Below are 13,518 nucleotides of genomic sequence, written 5' to 3' on the forward strand. Positions count from 1 at the left end.
AATCAAATGTATTTAAGGCTGAACATTTCCTTACCCCACTGAAGTTAACCATTTTTCTTTCTTGGGAGTTCTTCTGTTTACATAGTATAGCAATACTGTGAGTCATCCATGCATTGTAGCTAGCTACTACTGTACCACCCATTTTTCTTCAGCACTAATTTAGGCAATGCATGTACATGAAATACCCTAAACATTAATAGTAGATCATAGTCTGGCCCAAAAAGATCCGACTACAGAAAGTATCACCAACAAAACCAAAAGGGATAAGAATAAGTCAACAAAAAATGTCAATGTAATGCAACATTTACTAATGTAAAGGTAAAGCAAACCAAGAGCATGTACAAAATGTACTTTATTTTACAGGATGATAATGCATGAAGCAAACATGGAATGACTGTAAAAGTGTACTCAGTCTAGATGTCGAGTGAATGTGTCATCACTCTGTAACCTGGTGCAGTGGAACAATTCTTGTTCAGCCTCATAGTGGCATGATGCTGGTTCTGATGTATGGATCGCTGAACTCCTGTAAATAGTGAAAGGTCTCTATTGGACAGATTTCCAACCATAACATTGTAAAACACTCAGTGGGCTATGAGTTTTTCCAACTTGAAACCCGAGGGCAGATGAAAGACCTGTCGAACTACAGCAATCTTGTAATTGTTGAATGAATTTGAGACTAAAAGAGCAGGGGGTTGCACAACAACTGCAATTGGACAATAGAACAAATAGGGCTGAGCTTGCTTTATGCAGGGTGCATCATCTAGTATGCACCTGTAATTAAAAATATAATTTCCATCAATAATGTGGAATGAAAAGTTCTAGGTAGCCAAGCCAGCGCATTTGTGGACCGAGTCTGCGTCTCTCACGTGGATAGGCAGACCATTCCATAAAAATTTAGCTCTATAGGAGAAAGCCTCTACTCTTCTGGGAAGGCTTTCCACTAGATGTGGGAACATTTCTGCGGGGACTTGCTTCCATTCAGCCACAAGAACATTAGTAGGGTCGGGCACTGATATTGGGCGATTAGGCCTGGCTCGCAGTTGGCATTCCAATTCATTCCAAAGGTGTTCGATGGGGTTGAGGTCAGGGCTCTGTGAAGGCCAGACACTGTTGCTGAAGTAGCCGAAATCCACTAATTTTAAGGGATGTCCACATAGTTCTATATATATAGTGTATGTCACTAGGTTATGCTGGCATTAAGACATTGTTTACCAATAATATAATTTGCTTGCATTTGTAAATTACAAAATTAATACCTCATTAAAAGACCTAGAGCTTTTTGTCAGACATTGTGTTTCACTTTGAAGACACTATTTATGAGTTGCTATGGCCCCTATTAAAGTAGACAGTGGACTATGATCTGTAGTAAGGGATGCTTTCTCAACGTGGATACTCATGTAACTCTCTCTGTCACTCAAATAATGTTGCCTGATACCACTTTTTAACATCATGTGCCAATGCATATGGATAATCTTCTTTTACCAAAGAACGCAGTTCTCCAAATTTGCTGAAACTCTCCAGACAGGCAGGTTTTCATTTTGAGCCCTGAACCCTACAGAAAGATGTTATAATGCTGACTGCTATAGATTCTTAATTCCCATCCTCATTCAGAATAAATGTGAAATTGGTAACAATATAAAAGATATTGAAGCACGTTTAATTAGTATGCTAGTAGTTCTTACATAAGAAAACGATGTGTGGGGTTCACTTAGTTTTGTAAGGTTCTAATTTTAAGAGTAAATGACTCCACAGACGCTAGGAAAGCTTAACCAAGTTTAATTCTTCCCAAAGGGTCAATACAGCTGCATTCAGACAAGCACTGATATTTAACCCTTTCTCCTAGGCTGAGTCTCCTCCTCCACAACTGTACAGCCAATGCATACACTCTGTTGCTAGACACAACCTTAGTGATATCTGTTCTTCCTCACTTCATCTGACCTGACCTCGACCCCAAAGGGCTTAACTCCTCCCCAACTCAAGGCTGTCATGCTTATTGATACCAGACTGTGTCTCTTCTCCTCCCAGAGGATCCCTGATGGCTAACCATAACATATCCTGACATAATGTAAACCTTATACATTACCCTCTCTCCCTCAGTGAAATTGTTAGGTTCTAAGATATCCACCTGTCTCCCCTACACATTCCAAAGCCATCTGACTCCTACTGTTACGGTGCGTGAATGAGGACCCAAAAGCGAATTAACGTAAACAGAGCTTCTTTAATAACAAAACATAGGTAGGCTCAGATGGACCGGCAGATTCCGACAGGACAGGACAAGGTTGCAGCAAACATGACGATAGTCTGGTTCAGGCATGAATAACACAAACAAGAATCCGACAAAGACAGAAACAAAAACAGAGAGAGATATAGAGGACTAATCAGAGGGAAAAAGGGAACAGGTGGGAAAAGGGGTGACGAGGTAGTTAGGAGGAGACAAGGAACAGCTAGGGGAAAGAGGGGGAGAAAAGGTAACCTAATAACGACCAGCAGAGGGAGACAGGGTGAAGGGAAAGGACAGAAACAAGACACAACATGACAATACATGACAGTACCCCCCCACTCACCGAGCGCCTCCTGGCGCACTCGAGGAGGAAACCTGGCGGCAACGGAGGAAATCATCGATCAGCGCACGGTCCAGCACGTCCCGAGAGGGAACCCAACTCCTCTCCTCAGGACCGTACCCCTCCCAATCTACTAGGTACTGATGACCACGGCCCCGAGGACGCATGTCCAAAATCCTACGGACCCTGTAGATGGGTGCGCCCTCGACAAGGATGGGGGGGGGGGGGGGAAGACGAGCGGGGGCGCGAAGAACGGGCTTGACACAGGAGACATGGAAGACCGGGTGGACGCGACGAAGATATCGCGGAAGAAGAAGTCGAACTGCGACAGGATTAATGATCTGGGAAATACGGAACGGACCAATGAACCGCGGGGTCAACTTGCGAGAAGCGGTCTTAAGGGGAAGGTTCTGAGTGGAGAGCCAAACTCTCTGACCGCGACAATATCTAGGACTCTTAGTTCTACGCTTATTAGCAGCCCTCACAGTCTGCGCCCTATAACGGCAAAGTGCAGACCTGACCCTCTTCCAGGTGCGCTCGCAACGTTGGACAAAAGCCTGAGCGGAGGGGACGCTGGACTCGGCGAACTGAGATGAGAACAGCGGAGGCTGGTACCCGAGGCTACTCTGAAAAGGAGATAGCCCGGTCGCAGACGAAGGAAGCGAGTTGTGGGCGTATTCTGCCCAGGGGAGCTGTTCTGACCAAGACGCAGGGTTGCGAAAAGAAAGACTGCGTAAGATGCGACCAATAGTCTGATTGGCCCGTTCTGCTTGACCGTTAGACTGGGGGTGAAAGCCGGAAGAGAGACTGACGGAAGCCCCAATCAAACGGCAAAACTCCCTCCAAAATTGAGACGTGAATTGCGGACCTCTGTCCGAAACGACGTCTGACGGAAGGCCATGAATTCTGAAAACATTCTCGATGATGATTTGTGCCGTCTCTTTAGCAGAAGGAAGCTTAGCAAGGGGAATAAAATGAGCCGCCTTAGAGAACCTGTCGACAACCGTAAGAATAACAGTCTTCCCCGCTGACGAAGGCAGTCCGGTGACAAAATCTAAGGCGATGTGAGACCACGGTCGAGAGGGAATGGGAAGCGGCCTGAGACGGCCGGCAGGAGGGGAGTTACCGGACTTAGTCTGCGCGCAGACCGAACAAGCAGCCACGAAGCGACGCGTGTCATGCTCCCGGGTGGGCCACCAAAAACGCTGGCGAATGGAAGCAAGCGTACCCCGAACGCCAGGGTGGCCGGCTAACTTGGCAGAGTGAGCCCACTGAAGAACGGCCAGACGAGTAGGAACGGGAACGAAAAGAAGGTTCCTGGGACAAGCGCGCGGCGACGGAGTTTGAGTGAGTGCTTGCTTTACCTGCCTCTCAATTCCCCAGACAGTCAACCCGACAACACGCCCCTCAGGGAGAATCCCCTCGGGGTCAGTGGAGGCTACTGAAGAACTGAAGAGACGAGATAAAGCATCAGGCTTGGTGTTCTTAGAGCCCGGACGATAAGAAATCACGAACTCGAAACGAGCGAAAAACAGCGCCCAGCGCGCCTGACGCGCATTAAGTCGTTTGGCAGAACGGATGTACTCAAGATTCCTATGGTCAGTCCAAACGACAAAAGGAACGGTCGCCCCCTCCAACCACTGTCGCCATTCGCCTAGGGCTAAGCGGATGGCGAGCAGTTCGCGGTTTCCCACATCATAGTTACGTTCCGACGGCGACAGGCGATGAGAAAAATACGCGCAAGGGTGGACCTTGTCGTCAGAGAGGGAGCGCTGAGAAAGAATGGCTCCCACGCCCACCTCTGACGCGTCAACCTCGACAACGAACTGTCTAGAGACGTCAGGTGTAACAAGGATAGGAGCGGATGTAAAATGATTCTTGAGGAGATCAAAAGCTCCCTGGGCGGAAACGGACCACTTAAAGCACGTCTTGACAGAAGTAAGGGCTGTGAGAGGAGCTGCCACCTGACCGAAATTACGGATGAAACGACGATAGAAGTTCGCGAAGCCGAGAAAGCGCTGCAGCTCGACGCGTGACTTAGGGACGGGCCAATCAATGACAGCTTGGACCTTAGCGGGATCCATCTTAATGCCTTCAGCGGAAATAACAGAACCGAGAAATGTGACGGAGGAGGCATGAAAAGTGCACTTCTCAGCCTTCACAAAAAGACAATTCTCTAAAAGGCGCTGGAGGACACGTCGAACGTGCTGAACATGAATCTGGAGTGACGGTGAAAAAATCAGGATATCGTCAAGGTAAACGAAAACAAAGATGTTCAGCATGTCTCTCAGGACATCATTGACTAATGCCTGAAAGACAGCTGGAGCGTTAGCGAGGCCGAAAGGAAGAACCCGGTATTCAAAGTGCCCTAACGGAGTGTTAAACGCCGTCTTCCACTCGTCCCCCTCCCTGATGCGCACGAGATGGTAAGCGTTACGAAGGTCCAACTTAGTGAAAAACCTGGCTCCCTGCAGGATCTCGAAGGCTGAAGACATAAGAGGAAGCGGATAACGATTCTTCACTGTTATGTCATTCAGCCCTCGATAATCTATGCAGGGGCGCAGGGACCCGTCCTTCTTCTTAACAAAAAAAAACCCCGCTCCGGCGGGAGAGGAGGAGGGGACTATGGTACCGGCGGCAAGAGCTACAGACAAATAATCTTCGAGAGCCTTACGTTCGGGAGCCGACAGAGAGTATAGTCTACCCCGGGGGGGAGTGGTTCCCGGAAGGAGATCAATACTACAATCATACGACCGGTGTGGAGGAAGAGAGGTGGCCCTGGACCGACTGAACACCGTGCGCAGATCGTGATATTCCTCCGGCACCCCTGTCAAATCACCAGGCTCCTCCTGTGAAGAAGAGACAGAGGAAACAGGAGGGATAGCAGACATTAAACATTTCACATGACAAGAGACGTTCCAGGAGAGGATAGAATTACTAGACCAATTAATAGAAGGATTATGACAAACTAGCCAGGGATGGCCCAAAACAACAGGTGTAAAAGGTGAACGAAAAATTAAAAAAGAAATGGTTTCGCTATGATTACCAGAGACAGTGAGGGTTAAAGGTAGCGTCTCACGCTGAATCCTGGGGAGAGGACTACCATCCAAGGCGAACAAGGCCGTGGGCTCCCTTAACTGTCTGAGAGGAATGTCATGTTCCCGAGCCCAGGTCTCGTCCATAAAACAGCCCTCCGCCCCAGAGTCTATTAAGGCACTGCAGGAAGCTGACGAACCGGTCCAGCGTAGATGGACCGACAAGGTAGTGCAGGATCTTGAAGGAGAGACAGGAGTAGTAGCGCTCACCAGTAGCCCTCCGCTTACTGATGAGCTCTGGCTTTTACTGGACATGAAGTGACAAAATGACCAGCAGAACCGCAATAGAGACAGAGGCGGTTGGTGATTCTCCGTTCCCTCTCCTTAGTCGAGATGCGGATACCTCCCAGCTGCATAGGCTCAGCACCCGAGCCGGCAGAGGAAGATGGTAGTGATGCGGAGAGGGGGGCAACGGAGAACGCGAGCTCCTTTCCACGAGCTCGGTGACGAAGATCAACCCGTCGCTCAATGCGAATAGCGAGTTCAATCAAGGAATCCACGCTGGAAGGAACCTCCCGGGAGAGAATCTCATCCTTTACCTCTGCGCGGAGACCCTCCAGAAAACGAGCGAGCAAAGCCGGCTCGTTCCAGCCACTGGAGGCAGCAAGAGTGCGAAACTCAATAGAGTAGTCTGTTATGTATCGATTACCTTGACATAGGGAAGACAGGGCCCTGGAAGCCTCCTCCCCAAAAACAGATCGATCAAAAACCCGTATCATCTCCTCCTTAAAGTCCTGATACTGGTTAGTACACTCAGCCCTTGCCTCCCAGATTGCCGTGCCCCACTCACGAGCCCGTCCAGTAAGGAGAGATATGACGTAGGCGACACGAGCAGTGCTCCTGGAGTAAGTGTTGGGCTGGAGAGAAAACACAATATCACACTGGGTGAGGAACGAGCGGCATTCAGTGGGCTCCCCAGAGTAACACGGCGGGTTATTGATTCTGGGCTCCGGAGATTCGAAAGCCCTGGAAGTGGCCGGTGGATCGAGGCGGAGATGGTGAACCTGTTCTGTGAGGTTGGAGACTTGGGTGGCCAGGGTCTCAACGGCATGTCGAGCAGCAGACAATTCCTGCTCGTGTCTGCCTAGCATCGCTCCCTGGATCTCGACGGCTGAGTGGAGAGGATCCGAAGTCGCTGGGTCCATTCTTGGTCGGATTCTTCTGTTACGGTGCGTGAATGAGGACCCAAAAGCGAATTAACGTAAACAGAGCTTCTTTAATAACAAAACATAGGTAGGCTCAGATGGACCGGCAGATTCCGACAGGACAGGACAAGGTTGCAGCAAACATGACGATAGTCTGGTTCAGGCATGAATAACACAAACAAGAATCCGACAAAGACAGAAACAAAAACAGAGAGAGATATAGAGGACTAATCAGAGGGAAAAAGGGAACAGGTGGGAAAAGGGGTGACGAGGTAGTTAGGAGGAGACAAGGAACAGCTGGGGGAAAGAGGGGGAGAAAAGGTAACCTAATAACGACCAGCAGAGGGAGACAGGGTGAAGGGAAAGGACAGAAACAAGACACAACATGACAATACATGACACCTACAGATAACCAGTAACTTCTGAGGTAAAAACCAGTCTCGTTCACTGTTCGACACTATCCTTCTGAGTATAGTAATGTTCCAAGTTTAACCCAGAATTTAACAGTTTAATCCAGTAAAAGTACTTTCTGTAGTGCCTCTTTCAGACCTTATGCTGCCTGTCACCGAGTAATTTATGATACAGTTGTATGACTTTATTTAGGCTACTCAATGTCTCATAGGCCTATCATGCAAACATTTCATGCTAACTAACACTTATTACTTATTACATTTGTACAAATACAAAAATGTATATCATTCATTGGTGTGTCATCACTATTATTTCCATTCCAACATTACATGTATGCATTGCAGTGCCATTCTATACATTCAAAGTACATACCATCAGTGGCGACCCGTCATTCAGGGCAGGTGGGGAAAAACCAGAGCGTAGGGGTTGGTAATCTTCTCTCGTCGCGCCGTGATTGGCTCAGTGTTCTGTCACTCATAGGGACACAGCTTCACTGCAAAATATGTGGGGAGAGCTTGAAAATTCAAGCCCCTTGGGTGCTGCCATAGAGTTACATTAGAAGTGCCCATCCAAGAAGGCTCAAAGTCAATGGCCACAGATGAAATGATGTCAAATCACTTATCTACCGTTGCTTTGATTTGACTGAACATGTCAACATCATACTTTCAAAATCTTAGCTAGCAAGCTAGACAACCCATCATCATGAATCTATTGGAAAATCATTTTCAATCCTTGTCACATAAAGAGAAATTATAGATAAACGTATCATTGCTCATCAGCCATTGGACATAAACATTACACAACAAGTTGGAAATTGCAAATTTAACAATGAGTGGTTTGAAAGGAATCAGTAACTAACTGTGTTGCAAAGCTGTCACTAGCCTGCTATTCAGTGGAAAGGGTGTGTGGTCCAAGTCTGGGTTTAAGGGTCTCATTTCCAAGCTTTAAAAGGATAAACATTCACATGCAACACCATGGGCCAGAAAAGGTTGAATACATTGGACATGCTGTCCAGCATGACTTCTGCCGCTTTTAGAACAACTGGAAACTCAAAACTGGGAAATCTCTGACTTCAGTGAGTTCAAGACACCTGGGAGCTCCGACTGCAAAAATACGTTTTCAGTGATCGAATTCCAAGTCGGGAACTCAGGCCTCTTTCTAGAGCTCCGAATCGAAGATCATGGAATAGCCTCGAAGATCACCCCCCCCCCCCCCCCCCCCGAGTTCCCAGTTGTCTTGAAAGCACCCTAAATCCAGAGAATTCCAGACTTTGATGACAAAGTTTGATGACAGCAAGGACCGCCGCACCACCTTCCTGTTCAAGTGAGCAAAACAATGGTGAGTCCAAAAATGTATTGTATGCTGCTACATAAATGATGGAATATGCCAGGGAGATAAGTACAGTATACTGTAGCTAATAAGATAATACTAAGCATGTTGTGTAGTAAGCTGTTAGTAGTTGTGTACTAAGCTGTTAGCCTCACCCTTATAATTTCATAACTTAGCCTACTGTTCTGACTTGGTGGTGCACATGTAGCCTATAGCCTGTTTTAGAGATATGTCATCATTGAATATTATAAGAGCTTTCATTGTCTGCAACTATGCCCTCTCTATTTATCCTACGGTTCTGACGTGGTGTACAGGGATAATACTGTAAGAACGACCCATGTTCTGAATTCTGATGCTGTACATTTCTGTGCTGAACAAGTAGTTATATTGACTACGTCTGTCTTAGCTCACTCAATAATGTCTTAGTCCTAGCTAACTTTAGGTTGGCTTGTTTACCTCTCGTGGGGCGTAGCAAATTGATGAGGAATCGTAGGGGGGGGGGCGTTGCACATGAAAATAGCGTGCATATGACAACCAATCAAAAAGTCACTCAAAATTAGAGCTAACCTCTTGTTTTACGAGCCCAAGTCCGCCACCGTGGACACGTCATAATACCCATAAACCCTAGAAATCAAACATGGAAATGGTTCCATAGATCTTTTTTACCAATAATTCTTTACATTGTGAATTTTATAAACACTTCAAACTAAGTATGTGTTTGTTGTAGGCTTACCTTGGCGTGACGTATTGATAACCATGCAAATTCTGTCTCGGACAAGGTGAGTTTTATCAATATAGTCAATTTACTCAAAAGAAATCCAAATGCTTATTAGCAAAAGAGAAGACTTCAGCAAGACTAGTCATTGCTAGCTGGCCTTCTAGGCAGAGTGGCAAAGAAAAAGCTATATCTCAGATTGGCTAATAAAAAGAAAGGATTAAGATGGGCAAAAGAACACAGACACTGGACAGAGGAACTCTGCCTAGGAGGCCAGCATCCCGGAGTCACCTCTTCACTGTTGCCATTGAGACTGACTGGTGTTTGTGGGTACTATTTAATGAAGCTGCCAGTTGAGGACTCGTGAGGAGTCTGTTTCTCGAACTAGACACTCTAATGTACTTGTCCTCTTGCTCAAGTTGTTTACCGAGGCCTCCCAATCCTCTATATTCTGGTTAGAGACAGTTTGCTCTGTTCTGTGAAGGGAGTAGTACACAGCGTTGTACGAAACTTTCAGTTTCTTGGCAATTTCTCGCATGGAATAACCTTCATTTCTCAGAACAAAAATAGACTGATGAGTTTCACAAGAAAGTTCTTTGTTTCTGGCCATTTTGAGCCTGTAATCGAACACACAAATGCTGATGCTCCAGATACTCAACGAGTCTAAAGAAGGCCAGTTCCATTGCTTCTTTAATCAGGACAACCATTTTCAGCTGTGCTAACATAATTGCAAAAGGGTTTTCTAATGATCAATTAGCCTTTTAAAATTATAAACTTGGATTAGCTAACACAGCGTGCCATTGGAACACAGGAGTGATGGTTGCTGATAATGGCATATGTACGCCTATGTAGATATTCCATTAAAAGAATCAGCCGTTTCCAGCTACAATAGTAATTTACAACATTAACCATGTCTACACTGTATTTCAAAAAAAGGTGCTCTTCTTTCAAAAACAAGGGCATTTCTAAGTGACCCCGAACTTTTGAACGGTAGTGTATGTAAGTGCAAAAATAAATAAGATTTGTTAAAACACATAACAAAACCCACTAATCATAAATGTACAAATGAACCGATAAGCAATCACCCCCAAAAAATAAACGGAACATGTTTTGTTTAAATGTGTGTGTGGACGTGAGAGTTGGGCTATATGGAGGAGATTACTGAGTTGTTTGCTTCATCAGGCTGACCCCCAGTTTTTGCTTGAAGTTACTCAGGAATTATGTTTTGTCAATGTGAAGATAAGAATTCCAGATTATGGTACCTCTATATCTGATAGAGAATTGACTATGTGAGGTGCGACAGTGGAAAGGGTGGTTATCACATTGTCTTGTGTTATATAGATGGATTTCAGAATTAAACTGGAAGAATCCATTTCAGGGTTTAGGTAAACACTCTGGGAGGTATGAGTATTTGTAGATGAAAGTGCATCATTGGCATACATTAAAGTTGTAAATAGACCAGATATAGAGTTTCTTAAACAAAGGTGCAGATGGAGCCAGGTAATTAGAGGAGGTGGCTAGTCTTGCAAATTTAATTTGTATGATGAGTAATTTGCATAGGTTGGAGGCATATTTACTGGCCCGGAGATGTGGGTAAATTAAGCTATAGTATAGAGTTAGGAAGCAAGCCTGATGAACCAACCCACTAATATTTCTGAATATACCAAACAGATTTCATCACTTTGCTGCAGACAAATGGAATACGATCTTTCCAGGTGAACTTTTCATCAATTAGAACACTGAGGAATCTAGTGGATTTGACTTGTTCCATTTCTTTCTCATGAATTGAGATTCTGGGTCATTTTTTAAACAATATTTCTTATTCTTAATAGTGAATAAAATAAAGTTGGATTTTTTAAAATTTAAGTGATCATTTGTTTATATGAACCATTCAGAAAATTTGACCGTACTCGCTGTTTATTATCTATGCATATTCACTTTACCCCTACCTATAGTACATATTACCTCAACTAACCTGTATCCCCGCACATTGACTCTGTACTGTTATTATTGTTATTTTACTGTTACCTTTTTACTTTAGTTTATTTAGTAAATATTTTCTTAACTATTTTTCTTAACTGCATTGTTGGCTAAGGGCTTGTAAGTTAGCATTTCACGGTAAGATTGTATTCGGCGCATGCGAAAAATTCAAATGGATTTGATTTTAAATGCATTTCAAGGTGTTCAAAGTCATGCATTGAAAGGCACAAGTCACTTAACATCCTTCCTTTTGGCAGGTGGCCAGGGGATTCTCTCTATCACATGCAAATGTCTCACTGGAGCTCATAAGTGTAGCCATGCAACATATTTCAGCAGTTCACAATATTGGACGGGGAATGCGGGGTGAGGAAGGCAACCGTGCCCAACCAGGAGCAGTCAGTGGAGGAGCTGTACCCGGCCGAAGACTACAAAGACTTGTCCCGAGAGCCCACGGAGGAGGATCTTCAGTGGCTACGGAACAGTCACCTGGCCAGGTTCACTGGAATGGCATATGTCCTTGAACTGGATCCAGAACAACCACTTTGAGCATCCTGGCTGGCATGGCACTGTCGGTGGAGCAGCAGGAGGCTATACGGCAGGCAACAGTTGGTGAGCACACCAACCCCAACTGGCACACCATGAGGAGAGGAAGGTTGATGGCCAGCAAATATGGAGCAGTGGTTAGGGCCAAGCGCGTTACTCCACTGCTAAACAGGTTTCTCAGATCACAGTTGTTGGATGCCAGACTCATATTGCTCCTCCTGTCAGTACCTGTTTTCATAGTTCATACACACACACTAGGCTCCCATAATAGGTTATATTACATACAAGTTTTTCTCAAAGCAGCCAACTGAAGTAATGTAGTTAACTTTAACTGTGATGTTTTTAAATTATGTCTTACCCCCAGAGTGAGAGAGCGAGTACACCACTTCCAGCAGATCTCCTTGCTGAAGGTGGAGTTGCTCATGCACTGCTTCTTGTGGTGTGAGCCTGATGTTCCGCATATTACACCTCATGTCTGAAACATTGCGAAAAGGGGACATAAAGTAAAAATGTTGATGCATTTACAAATTCAATGTTTTACACAATATTGTATCATACTTGATGAGTTACTGACCTGTCAATCCATAGGCTCGATGTGCTGTAGTCTCCACAACTGGACGCTCGCGCTCGGATCACACTGGCACAGGATTTTTTTTATTTTTATTTTACCTTTATTTAACCAGGCAAGTCAGTTAAGAACAAATTCTTATTTTCAATGACGGCCTGGGAACAGGATGTCCATGCACCGGCTGGTCTGAGGATGCACTCCGGTTGGGACTGGAAAACAAAGAGACATTTGGTCAGTGGTAGGTCTTTTCAATGCTGTATCACAATATTTATCTGGACAGAAAACACATTGTCCACGGTCGGTTTGGCATAGAAATCAGCCTTACAATACAGGTAATATGCCCGTGTATCATCCCCAAAAACGGCTTCAACCAGTCGTTGAATTCAGGGTTTGATTCCCACTCATTTCTGTATTTTTGAGTGTACAGTTTAGACTGAGACATGATGAGCTAGCCAACTAGATGTTTAGCTTATGTCACAGAGAGCCACACACACAGTGGACAAGGTGAGTAAGTGACTGAGGGTGTGTGAGTCAAATGCAGTGATTTGTTTTTGTGCAGTGAATTATTTTAGACAAACATTTAACATTTACATCCCGCCCTGAATGTATGCCAGGGCGGGATCAGCCAGCAGCGGCTTCCCGCATGCGCAATTCATTTGCAGTCTGGACGCGGAGGGTTGAACATCTCCTGCTCTGACTGCAGCTGGGAGGGACTGCTGCTGTTGGACTGAGCCGCTTGTGAGTGCTTTGGGATGGGGGTGGGGCCCACGGCAGCACCCGCTGCTCTTTGAGAAGAGTGAGAAAAATATGTGCTTTCACTTCAGTCTACAATAACACCCGAAAATGTGGCTAGATTTGTTGGATCTGAATACTCGCTAAATATTGCGACAAAGTCGCTAAGTTGGCAACACTGGTATGAAGTAGTTCTAAAATCCCAGATGGAAAAATGTATGGTGAAAAAAAACATTTGGTTTTATGGGTATTATAACTTATACTGTGGTACTCAATTGAGAAAACAAAGAAATGGAACCTCTGGTTACTGAGAGATATTTCATTATAATTTCAGGTTTTATTGTCCAAGGCTAAAGGTTTATCTAAATTGTGAATCGCCCATAAATTAGAAAAAATTTAGATGATTTTTAGGCCATATCGCCCAACCCTACTTTTCATC

This window comes from Oncorhynchus mykiss, chromosome 6, assembly GCF_057628025.1.
Source record: "Oncorhynchus mykiss isolate SJ-2025 chromosome 6, ASM5762802v1, whole genome shotgun sequence".
In the NCBI taxonomy this organism is placed as follows: domain Eukaryota; kingdom Metazoa; phylum Chordata; class Actinopteri; order Salmoniformes; family Salmonidae; genus Oncorhynchus; species Oncorhynchus mykiss.